Source organism: Bos grunniens, chromosome 1, assembly GCF_055505025.1.
Source record: "Bos grunniens cultivar Pamir isolate PY7600 chromosome 1, Bosgru_T2T1.0, whole genome shotgun sequence".
NCBI lineage: Eukaryota > Metazoa > Chordata > Mammalia > Artiodactyla > Bovidae > Bos > Bos grunniens.
The window spans coordinates 100,122,258-100,135,805 of NC_141165.1; positions in this window are offsets into that span (position 1 = coordinate 100,122,258).

A 13,548-nucleotide genomic window follows, 5' to 3' on the forward strand; every position below is an offset into this window, starting at 1 on the left:
CCAGCATCAGGGTCTTTTCAAATGAGTTAGTTCTTTGCATCAGGTGGCCAAAACATTGGCATCAGCATCAGTCCTTCTAGTGAATATTCAGGACTGATTTCCTTTAGGATGGACTGGTTGGATCTCCTTGCAGTCCAAGGGACTCTCAAGAGTCTCCTCCAACACCACAGTTCAAAAGCATCAATTCTTTAGCGCTTAGCTTTCTTTTTGGTCCAATTCTCACATCCATACATGACTAGTGGAAAAGCTATAGCTTTCACTAGATGGACCTTTGTTGTCAAAGTAATGTCTCTGCTTTTTAATATGCTGTCTAGGTTGGTCATAACTTTTGTTCCAAGGAGCAAGAGTCTTTTAATTTCATGGCTGCAGTCACCATCTGCAGTGATTTTGGAGCCCCCCAAAATAAAATCTGTCACTGTTTCCACTGTTTTCCCATCTCTTTGCCATGAAATAATGGGACCAGAGGCCATGATCTTAATTTTCTGCCAACTTTTTCACTCTCCTCTTTCACTTTCATCAAGAGCCTCTTTAGTTCTTCTCTTTCTGCCATAAGGGTGGTGTCATCTGCATGTCTGAGGTTACTGATATTTCTCCCAGCAAGCTTGATTCCAGTTTGTGCTTCATCCAGCCCAGCGTTTCTGATGATGTACTCTGCATAAAGTTAAATAAGCAAGGTGACAATATACAGCCTTGACGTACTCCTTTCCTGATTTGGAACCGTCTGTTGTTTCAAATTTAGTTCTAACTGTTGCTTCCTGACCTACATACAGGTTTCTCAAACAGCAGGTCAGGTGACCAGGTATTCCCATCTCCTTAAGAGTTTTCCACAGTTTGTTGTGATGCACACAGTCCAAGGCTTTGGCATAGTCAATAAAGCAGAAGTAGATGTTTTACTGGAACTCTCTTGCTTTTTCAATGATCCAGCAGATGTTGGCAATTTGATCTCTGGTTCCTCTGCCTTTTCTAAATTCTGCTTGAACATCTGGAATTTCACAGTTCATGCACTGTTGAAGCCTGGCTTGGAGAATTTTGAGCATTACTTTGCTAGAGTGTGAGATGAGTGCAATTGTGCGGTAGTTTGAGCATTCTTTGGCATTGCCTTTCTTTGGGACCGGAATGAAAACTGACCTTTTCCAGTCCTGTGGCCACTGCTGAATTTATATATCTATATCTATATAGATAGATAGATAAACATATATATATATATATAGTGATGTATATTGTTTATTATAACAATGCACAGAATAGTTTCACTGCCCTAAAAATCTCTTGTGTTCTACTGCTTCATCCTTCCCTCTCCCCAAACTCCTGGCAACCATTGGCACTTCCCATAGTTTTGCCTTTTCCAAATTGTTGCTTAGTTGGAACCATATAGCGTGTAGCCATTTCAGGCTGGCTTCTTTCACTTAATAATATGCATTTAATGTTCTCCCAGGTTTTGTTTTGTGTGTGTGTGTGTGGCTTAATAGCTCAGTTCTTTTTAGCACTAAATGAGAGTCCCTTGGACTGCAAGGAGATCCAACCAGCCCATTCTGAAGGATATCAGCCCTGGGATTTCTTTGGAAGGTATGATGCTAAAGCTGAAACTCCAGTGCTTTGGCCACCTCATGCGAAGAGTTGACTCATTGGGAAAGACCCTGATGCTGGGAGGGATTGGGGGCAGGAGGATGAGGGGATGACAGAGGATGAGATGGTTGGATGGCATCACTGACTCGATGGATGTGAGTCTGAGTGAACTCCGGGAGTTGGTGATGGACAGGGAGGCCTGGCGTGCTGTGATTCATGGGGTCGCAAAGAGTCAGACATGACTGAGTTACTGAACTGAACTGAATATTTCATTATCTGGAAGTATCAAAGTTTATTTATTTAATCACCTACTGTAGGACATCTTGGTTGTTCCCAAATGTTGGCAATTTTGAATAAGGTTGTTGTAAGCATCTGTATACAGGTTTTTGTGTAGAAATCAGTTTTCAATTCATTTAAGCCAATACTAAGGAACTTGATTGCTACATCATGCAGTTTGTTTCAAGCTTCCCAGGTGGTGCTAGCAGTAAAGAACCTGCATGTCAATACAGGAGATGTAAGAGATGCAAGTTTGATCCCTGGGTTGGGAGGATCCCCTGGAGGAGGGCATGGCAACCCAGTCTTCTTGCCTGGAGAATCCCATGGACAGAGGAGCTTGACAGGCTACAGTCCATTGGGTCACAGAGAGTCAGATACTACTGAAGCGACTTAGCACATGCATAGTATGTTTAGTTTTGTAAAAAACTTTCTTCTGCCTTCCTAAGTGGCTATGTCATTGTGCACACCCATCAGCAATGAGAGTTCCTGTTGCTCCACATCCTCACCAGCATTTGGTGTTTTCAGTGTCTTGGATTTTGTCCATTTTAATAGATATGCAGTGACATCTTATTGTCTCAGTTTGCTCGGTTGCATCTGATGATGTGACATTGATCACCTTTTCATATGCTTATTTGTCATCTGTGTATCTTCTAGGTAAGGTATCTGCTAAGGGCTATGGCCCATTTCTTAACTGGGTTGTTTCTTTTCTTATTGTTGTATTTTAAGAGTTCTTCGTATAGTTTGGATAACAATTCTTTATCAAATATGGCATTTGCAAATATTTTCTCCTGGTCTAGTCTATGGCTTGTCTTCTCACTCTGTTAATGATCTTATCATTTATAGAACTTATATGTTACTATACTTGCTGCCACATTAGGCTATAGGTTTCTTATGAGTGAGGATTATGCACATTCCACTTTCACTTCTTGGCTCAGTGTTTGACACATAGTGGAATGTTTAAGGAATAAATGGTTGTGTTTGTGTAGTGTCATCTATACTCTTGCTACTCAAAGTCTGACCAAGTCAATCAGTTGGACAGGTATCCTACCACACAAAGCTGTGAATCAAGAGAACCTTGAGCATCTTCACAGTTCATCATTTGTCTGGTTTGAGTGAATTATTTGGTGAAAGAGAAACATTTATTTCCTAAGTAATTTATTTTCTTTATATTATATCTTTTTTAAAACCTCCAAACCATTAAACCAACACAATCCACTCAAATTACACTCTTAGGATAGTGAAAAAATTGAAATTATATACCAAAGAATTTTTTGACCACTTCTCTTGATTAGTGGTGGGTGGTAACCTGTGATATGAGCTTTTTCCTGTGAATCACTTATTTGCAATGTCAGATGCATTGATGACTACTCATTCCTTGTTAATTTTTATCGCTGTGACTTTAACCTCAGAATTCTTAAAACACAATACCTCAAAGAGCTATGAGTCAGCTGTTGAGACGGCAAAGGGCAGAAATTTTTACTTTTCAGCTATTCAGGAGAAGATTTGATTGACATGTGAAATGCACTCAAGTAACTAAAAATTAAATGGTGACTTAATGAATAAATGCACAAGGCTCAGAATAAGAGAAATTACACCATGAAATATAAGAGAAAAAAAGAAGCACAATACTTGACAGATTTACAAAGGATTAGAACAATATGATAATTAATTTCATTTATCAATTTGTCTAGGCCATGATATTCAGGTATTTTGTCAAACATTATTTTAGAAATTTCTGTGAAGGTCTTTCCTAGATGAAATAATGTTTAAGTCTGTAGACTTTGCGTTAAGCAAACTGCCCTGATAATTTGAGGATAGGTCTCATCCAGTTAGTTGAAGGCATTAATCAAAAAGACTGACCTCCCTAGAAGAAGGATTTCAATGGCCTTTGGACAAAATTGCAATGTCAATTCTGGGTCTGCAGGCTGCCAACTCACGCTGCAGATTTTGGACTTGTCAGCCTCCACAGTCATGTCAGCCTATTTCATCTCTCTCTCTCTCCATATATATATGTGTGTGTGTGTGTGTGTTTATATATAGTACTGGAGTGGGGTGTCACTGCCTTCTCCATATAGATATACAGATATATGGATTTGTAAATATATATAGATATATGTATGGCTTCCCAGGTGGCTCAGTGGTAAAGAACACACCTGCCAATGCAGGAGATTCAAGTTTGATCCCCTGGGTCAGGAAAATCCCCTGGAGGAGGAAATGGCAATGCACTCCAGTATTCTTGCCTGGAAAATCCCATGGCCAGAGGAGCCTAGCAGGCTACAGTCCACAGAGTTGCAAAGTATCAGACACTACTGAGCGACTGAGCATGCACATGTAGATATATGTATATCTTCTATTGGTCTGTTTCTCTGGTGAACACTGAATAATACAGGCAAATTTCCAAGAAAAAATTACTTTTGCATTTTAATAGAGCTTCTGTTTCACTGAAGGAAAAACTTATTAATATTTTATTGTTAAAAAGAACACTCAGTATTGTTACTTAATTTCTGTTGCTCAACAATTAAAATCCTTAATTTTTTAGGTCTACTCAACTATAATGCAGTGCCAATAACCCTAAAAGCTTTTCCATCATAATTATATAAATTATAATTTTTCATTCTTTTTTATTTAAAGAAGAAATAAATTACCGTTTATATTTCCAAAGTATTTATTTTTGCCTGGACTGATTCTCATTGACTTCTTATTTCCAGCTTTACCCTTTTCCCTTTGCATTTGAGAATCAAACCATCCTAAGAACTCAACTTTGCCCTAATAATTTTTTAAAATTATTTATTTGGCTGCACTGGGTTTTAGTTGCAACACTCGAGATCTTCAATTTTCATTGCGACATTTGGACTCTCAGTTGTGACACGTGGAATTTTAGTTTCCTGACCTGCTAAGTTCTCTTACTTAGTTCCCTGAGCAAACCTGGGCCCCTTGCATTGAGAGTTTTAGCCACTGGACTACCAGGGAAGTCCTGCCCTAATAATCTTGAGGAAGTGAAAATAGGATAAATCACAAAAACTGAAACTGCCTCCATGAAAAATGCTGCTGCTGCTGTTAAGTCACTTCAGTCGTGTCCGACTCTGTGTGACCCATAGATGGCAGCCCACCAGGCTCCCCCGTCCCTGGGATTCTCCAGGCAAGAACACTGGAGTGGGTTGCCATTTCCTTCTCCAATGCATGAAAGTGAAAGTGAAGTCGCTCAGTCGTGTCTGACTCTTAGAGACCCCATGGACTGCAGCCTACCAGGCTCCTCTGCCCATGGGATTTTCCAGGCAAGAGTCTGAGAAGCAATCACTCCCTGAGAAATTGTACCCTATTGATCCTGATTGTACCCTGGGATCCTACACACATCCCCATAGTAATGATGACTCTTTGCCGGTGGAACTAAGGATCCTTAGAACATTTCCTCAGTATTTTATTCATCTCTTCATTTATGCAACAAAAGTATACTGACTTTCACCTGGCAACTGGGAATAAAGTAGGAAGATGTGTAAGACATACCATCTACCTTTAAGGTGATTAAAGACGTAGAGAGAGGAGAGATATGCAGACAAATTAGTACAGAGCCTTAGAGGTATAGTGATAGAAGTATTTGTAATATATAATAAATGTGTATATTGGAGATCAATGAAATGCTGGCCCCAGATTTTTTTCCTGTGCCTAATGCCTGTGCCTTTATACATGTGCCTATAGATTTAACTCTGTTTAGGCACAGGTAATGATTATTCAAAAGGAATTGCTGCTAAAAAATTCAAATAATATGTTTCCTGTGACTTTTTTTGCCACTAGAACTTTAAAAATTCTGCTCTAACTGGTGTGCACTCGTACTTACCCTTACTAAATCTGTGTGACTCACTCATCTGAAAAGACTCAGACTGTAGGCTATTTCATTTTACAAAGTACACCATCAACTTTCCTCGTGTTATATACCCATCACCTCAATGACATTTATAGACTATTTTCAGTTTTGTTTTTAATACATTTTTAAGATTCTCAAGCCAATTATATGTGAGAAATTATCAGAATAGAAATGGTGTTGCCACCCCTCCCAAATTGCCTCTCTGCCAGCAGTTTCATCCCAGGCTGTTTTAAGCATAACCTGTTAATGGCTCACAGCTGCCTACCCGCCCACTTCCTTGGACAGCTGCCCTTGGACAGGATGAACGCCTGTCACCTGTTGGAGTGACTACCAACTTCTCTCCACCACTGCCTACAGCCAATGACGGACTGACTAGTCAACACTGGGTATGATAGAACTACCGCTTATGTCAGCAGAGAACAGCTCTGTGGTGCATTTATGTTCCTGTGCACCCCCACTCCGGCAACCCCCTCCAGTACTCTTGTCTGGCAAATCCCATGCACGGGGGATCCTGGTGGGCTGCCGTCTATGGGGTTGCACAGAGTTGGACATGACTGAAGCGACTTAGCAGCAGTAGTAACAGCAGCACCCCCACCCTGAGAGATCCAACCGCCTGAGGTCCTGTTCACCTCTTTCCACTTCCCTCTCCTGCTTCACACTCCTCTTAGAGATTCATCCTGAAGAGCACTCCCTCAATAAAACTTGGGCATAAGAATCCCTTTCTTAGGTCCAGTATTGGGAAATCTAACCTAACCTGGTTAATCTCATAACTGATGGCTATGTTTTATCTTATACAGTAGCAGCCTGTGGGAGTGGAGGGGCGGGGAGCGGAGAGCAGCTCATGATTTCAGTTTAGAAAGGAAATGATTAAGCAGTAGAGCTATAATCCATATTCTCTTTTTACTGGTGGACCCCTAAGAAAGATGGTAGGCACAACAAATCCTCTGATAGTCATAGGAGACAGAGAAGGTGCACTAAAGGTCCTGAAGATAAAACTGGGAGGGTGTAAAAGTGCCCCAGATGGAGGGAACCAGGGCAGGGGGGAAGTTGCACAGTGACTGGAGAGATAATTTGGTGGTTATCACCCCAATCTGAGTGCCTCAATGCATGGTACCACTGGAATTAGCTGTCCTTCTTAGTAAATATTAAGTAACACAGAATTGCAGGAAGCAAGAGATAACTGATAAAAAAAAATAATTGAGGAGGCAGTTTTGATTTCTACTAACTCCCTTAAGAGTCCTGTCTAGCTTCAGAACATAAGGCAGATGGTTCTTGAAGGTTGATAGTAGACTACGGAGAATTAAAAAACTGGTTTGTCTGATAGCTTTAGCAATGTCTGATGTGGTAAAGGTAATGTATAAAGGCTAAAGGAGATTGTAGAGCCATTTTAGGCCTTGTTAATGATTTCTTTTCAGTCAATTTCTGAGTCCAGCCAAACACAGTGGCAATCTCATGGGATGAAATCCAGGATGCATTTACTATTTTTGACACAAAAATATTTGAATTTGCTTACATTATCTATTTCTGCTTTATTGACTATGCCAAAGCCTTTGACTGTGTGGATCACAATAAACTGTGGAAAATTCTGAAAGAGATGGGAATACCAGACCACCTGATCTGCTTCTTGAGAAATTTGTGTGCAGGTCAGGAAGCAACAGTTAGAACTGGACATGGAACAACAGACTGGTTCCAAATAGGAAAAGGAGTACATTAAGGCTGTATATTGTCACCCTGCTCATTTAACTTATATGCAGAGTACATCATGAGAAATGCTGGACTGGAAGAAACACAAGCTGGAATCAAGATTGCCAGGAGAAATATCAATAACCTCAGATATGCAGATGACACCACCCTTATGGCAGAAAGTGAAGAGGAACTCAAAAGCCTCTTGATGAAGGTGAAAGTGGAGAGTGGAAAAGTTGGCTTAAAGCTCAACATTCAGAAAACAAAGATCATAGCATCCGGTCCCATCACTTCATGGGAAATAGATGGGGAAACAGTGGAAACAGTGTCAGACTTTATTTTGGGGGGCTCCAAAATCACTGCCGATGGTGACTGCAGCCATGAAATTAAAAGATGCTTACTCCTTGGAAGGAAAGTTATGACCAACCTAGATAGCATATTCAAAAGCAGAGACATTACTTTGCCAACAAAGGTTCGTCTAGTCAAGGCTATGGTTTTTCCTGTGGTCGTGTATGGATGTGAGAGTTGGACTGTGAAGAAGGCTGAGTGCCGAAGAATTGATGCTTTTGAACTGTGGTGTTGGAGAAGACTCTTGAGAGTCCCTTGGACTGCAAGGAGATCCGACCAGTCCATTCTGAAGGAGATCAGCCCTGGGATTTCTTTGGAAGGAATGATGCTAACGCTGAAACTCCACTACTTTGGCTACCTCATGCGAAGAGTTGACTCGTTGGAAAAGACTCTGATGCTGGGAGGGATTGGGGGCAAGAGGAGAAGGGGACGACAGAGGATGAGATGGCTGGATGGCATCACTGACTGGATGGACGTGAGTCTGAGTGAACTCTGGGAGTTGGTGATGGACAGGGAGGCCTGGAGTGCTGTGATTCATGGGGTCGCAAAGAGTCGGACATGACTGAGTGACTGATCTGATCTGATCTGATCTACATATCATCAGTCTAATAAGATGAGATTAGATTTGGTAACCATTAAGAGCAAGTTTTGAGAAGGCAATGGCAACCCACTGCAGTACTCTTGCCTCGAAAATCCCATGGATGGAAGGGTCTGGTAGGCTGTAGTCCATGGGGTTGTGAAGACTCAACACGACTGAGCGTCTTCACTTTCGCTTTTCACTTTCATGCATTGGAGAAGGAAATGGCAACCCACTCCAGTGTTCTTGCCTGGAGAATCCCAGGGACGAGGGAGCCTGGTGGGTTGCTATCTATGGGGTAGCACAGAGTCGGACACGACTAAAGCAACTTAGCAGCAGCAGCAGCAGCAAGAGCAAGTTAGACCACCATGGGGCTTACCAGGTGGTTCAATGGATGAAGAATTCACCTGTAGTGGAGGAGACCCAAGTGATGCAGGTTCAATCCCTGGATCAGGAAGATCCCCTGGGGAAGGTCATTTCCACCTACTCCAATATTCTTGCTTGGAGACTCCCATGGACAGAGGAGCCTGGTGGACTACAGTCCATAGGGTGGTTGAGAGTTGGACATGACTGAGCGACTAAGCACAGCACAGGCAGTTGTTTGAATACTTACTGTGTGGCTGCAGTTAGTAGCATCACTATGTGGTCAAGGCAGATGAAACATAGATGAACATAAGGAAAATCCCTGTATGAGTAACTTAGTTTTGAATTACCTGTAGAAACTTGGATGAAAAATTAAAGTGACTCACTATGCCCAACAAAAAACCCCTTGCTCACAAGGGGATTGGAAGACTGAGGTGATTGTCTTAATCATTTCACTAGCTAGAAGTTATTAATACCTTGAAATGAATAGGCGTGAATGAACTCAGGTCATGCGTTAATGGGCTTAAGGATTCCCTTTGTACCTGCTGACTAGTGTGGTAAGAAATTATATCTTTGTCTACAAAAAAGAAATTCCTAGAAATAGCTCAAGTAAGATTAAGGTCAAGGACCTCTATACAGCTGGTGTGTGGATTGCACTCTACCATTACTGGTAGTTCTGGGAAGCTACAAGTGGGTTTTAAATGGGATTGAGACTATACTAAAATAGGTTTGCTTATCTTGTAACAGAAGCAACTTTGGAGAATAAAATTAAAGTTCTGTAAGAGCAAATTATCCATCAATTTGGCTCATTTGGATATATTTCACATGTTTTTCTTCTACCAGTGTACAGAAACGAAGAAAGAAAAATAATATTTTATGGCTATACCACAGTCCTTTTCATTCTTAGATCAGTGGTTTCATTGAAAAATTGGGTTCAGTTCAGCTCAGTTCAGTCACTCAGTCTTGTCCAACTCTTTGCAACCCCATGAACTGCAGCATGCCAGGCCTCCTCATCCATCTGGGAGTTGGTGATGGACAGGGAGACCTGGTGTGCTGCGGTTCATGGGGTCACAAAGAGTCGGACGTTACTGACTGACTGAACTGAACTGAACATGTCCATTGAGTCGGTGATGCCATCCAACCATCAGATCCTCTGTCATCCTCTTCTCATCCCACCTTCAATCTTTTCTAGAATCAGGGTATTTTCCAATGAGTCAGTTCTTTGTATCAGGTGGCCAAAACATTGGAGTCAGCATCAGTCCTTCCAGTGAATACTCAGGACTGATTTCCTTTAGGATGGACTGGTTGGGTCTCCTTGCAGTCCAAGGGACTCTCAAGAGTCTCCCCAACACCACAGTTCAAAAGCATCAATTCTTCGGCACGAAGCTTTCTTTATAGTCCAACTCTCACATCCATATATGACTACTGGAAAAACCATAGCTTTGACTAGACAGACTTTTGTTGACAAAGTAATGTCTCTGCTTTTTAATATGCTATCTAGGTTGGTCATAACTTTTCTTCCAAGGAGCAAGTGTCTTTTAATTTCATGGCTGCAGTCACCATCTGCAGTGATTTTGGAGCCCCAAAAGTAAAGTCTGCCACTGTTTCCACTGTTTCCCCATCTCTTTGCCATGAAGTGATGGGACCAGATGCCATGATCTTAGTTTTCTGAATGTTGAGTTTTAAGCCAACTTTTTCACTCTCCTCTTTCATTTTCATCAAGAGGCTCATTAGTTCTTCTTCGCTTTCTGCCATAAGGGTGGTGTCATCTGCATATCTGAGGTTATTGATATTTCTCCTGGCAAACTTGATACCAGTTTGTGCTTCATCCAGCCCAGCATTTCTCATGATGTACTCTGCATATAAGTTAAATAAGCAGGGCGACAATATACAGCCTTGACGTACTCCTTTCCTGATTTGGAACCATCTGTTGTTTCAAGTTTAGTTCTAATTGTTGCTTCCTGACCTGCATACAGGTTTCTCAAACAGCAGGTCAGGTGACCAGGTATTCCCATCTCCTTAAGAGTTTTCCACAGTTTGTTGTGATGCACACAGTCCAAGGCTTTGGCATAGTCAATAAAGCAGAAGTAGACGCATTTCTGGAACTCTCTTGCTTTTTTGATGATCCTTCAGATGTTGGCAATTTGATCTCTGGTTCCTCCGCCTTTTCTAAAACCAGCTTGAACATCTGGAAGTTCACGGTTCATGTACTGTTGAAGCCTGGCTTGGAGAATTTTGAGCATTACTTTGCTAGCATGTGAGATGAGTGCAATTATGCAGTAGTTTGAGCCTTCTTTGGCATTGCCTTTCTTTGGGATTGAAATGAAAACTGAGCTTTTCCAGTCCTGTAGCCACTGCTAAGTTTTCCAAATTTGCTGGCATATTGAGTGCAGCACTTTCACAGCATCATCTTTTAGGATTTGAAATAGCTCAACTGGAATTCCATCATCTCCACTAGCTTTGCTCATAGTGATGCTACCTAAGGCCCACTTGACTTTGCATTCCAGGATGTCTGGCTCTAGGTGAGTGATCATACCATTGTGATTATCTTGGTCGTGAAGATCTTTTTTGTGCAGTTCTTCTGTGTATTCTTGTTACCTCTTCTTAATATCTTCTGCTTCTGTTAGGTCCAGACCATTTCTTTCCTTTATTGTGCCCATCTTTGCATGAAATGTTCCCTTGGTATCTTTAATTTTCTTGAAGAGATCTCTAGTCTTTCCCATTCTATTGTTTTCCTCTATTTCTTTGCACCGATCACTGAGGAAGGCTTTCTCTCCTTGCAAAGGAGAAAAGGAAAGATATATACCCATTTGAATGCAGAGTACCACAGAATGGCAAGGAGAGATAACAAAGCCTTCCTCAGTGATCAATGCAAAGAAATAGATGAAAAATTGTGATGTAATCTGAAGTCCTTGTTTCTCAAAAACTGCTGAAAAAATATTTAAGGGGTGGATTTTTTCTTTTTTTTGATGTGGACCATTTTATCAAGTTTACAATATTGTTTCTGTTTTATGTTTTGTTTTTTTGGCCCTGAGGAATGTGGAATCTTAGCAGCCTGATCAGAGATTGAACCTATACCCGCCTGCAGTGGAAGAAGGCAAAGTCTTAACCAACGGATCACCAGGTAAGTCCCAAGGGTTAGATTATTCAAATGATTGAATATGAGGGAAACTAAAGTGAGGACTCCAGTGGAACTCTCTCTATAATTTGGAGATGGGAATACTGGGTTGGGGAGAATGCAATTATAGTACTTTATAAATTTCCCATCTTAAATTTTTCCATTTAGTTTATCTGTGGTACCAGGCTTGGGTTTAAATATACATGTGCCCAAGAAAGGTGATATAAATGAACAAGATACAATATCTATGCTATTAATTTTGAAAGTGTATATTCCCAAAGGTACTTTTGGGGAGCATACTTTACCCCATGTAACAAAATTGGGGCTAACTGTAAATACGATTCATTTCTAATCAGCAGGGCATATTACCTTACCTCTTAAATACTATAAAGTAGTATTTAAGGTATTCCTGACTTCAGTCCCCCCTCACAGGAAGACCAACTAGCAGCTATCCACAGACAAGATATCAAGAGAAAACTCCAGCACATGGAGGTGAGACTGAAGCATCTCCCTGAATCATAGGAACCTAGAAGGCCCACATTAGAAGGGGAAGGGGAGTGGCTACATCTCTCCTTCCGGTGGCTGGCACTGAATCTCTGGCCCTCTCTGAGTCTACAGTCTCTGCAGTCTCCCAAGTTTGCATTGCTCCTCCAATGTTGTAGGACATGTCCTGGGAGTCCTACAACTCCCTAAAGTCTCATCTCAGACACCACTGAGGGAATCTAAGGAACTTGGCCACTGGGAATCAGATAGACACAGCGAGGAGGACAAGGCTTATAGTAACCAGTGCTCAGATCTTAGGGGACAACATTCTTACCTGTGGTGGTGCCCAAGCAGAAATACCAGCCAGTGGCTCTGCCCATCTGCAGAGCTGAGCCAGTGATCCTTGTCTAGCCAGGGAGCTTGGTAGGCAGCTCTATCTAATTTAGGTCCCCAGCTTCTGAACTGTGGTGTTGGAGAAGACTCTTGAGAGTCCCTTGGACTGCAAGGGGATCAAACCGGTCCATCCTAAAGGAAATCAACCCTGAATATTCATTGGAAGGACTGATGCTAAAGCTGAAACTCCAATATTTTGGCCACCTGATGCAAAGAACTGACTCACTGGGAAAGACCCTGATGCTGGGAAAGATGAAGGCAGGAGGAGAAGAGGATGACAGAGGATGAGATGGTTGGATGGCATCACTGACTCAGTGGGCATAAGTTTGAGAAAGCTCTAGGAGATGGTGAAGGACATGGAAGCCTGGCATGCTGCAGTCCATGGGGTCACAGAGTTGGACACAACAGAGCAACTGAACAACAACAACCAGCCAAAAAGCCACAAGGGCAGTGGAGCCTTTTATATGGTCCTGCCCAAGCAGATAAGAAAATTTTTAGCCCTACCACCTGCTGAGTTTAGCCTCTAGTCCCACTTAACCAGGAAGCTTGACTAGAGAATCTGGGCAGCTGCAGAGTCCATCCTACAGCTGTGCTCAGGCAGGAAGCCAGGCCAACAGTACTGCCCAACTATTAAGTACAGCCACTGGCTCTGCATAAGGAGGGAACCTGAGCAGTGATCTCTATACCTAAAATCGATAAGAAACTCATACAACTTAATAGAAAAACAACCAAATAATCAGATTTTTTTAGTGGGCAAAGGACCTGAATAGACATTTTTTTCCAAAGACATACAAAGAGCCAAGTACACAAAAATGTGCTCAGTATCATTTGTCATCAGTTCAGTTCAGTTCAGTCACTCAGTTGTGTCTGACTCTTTGC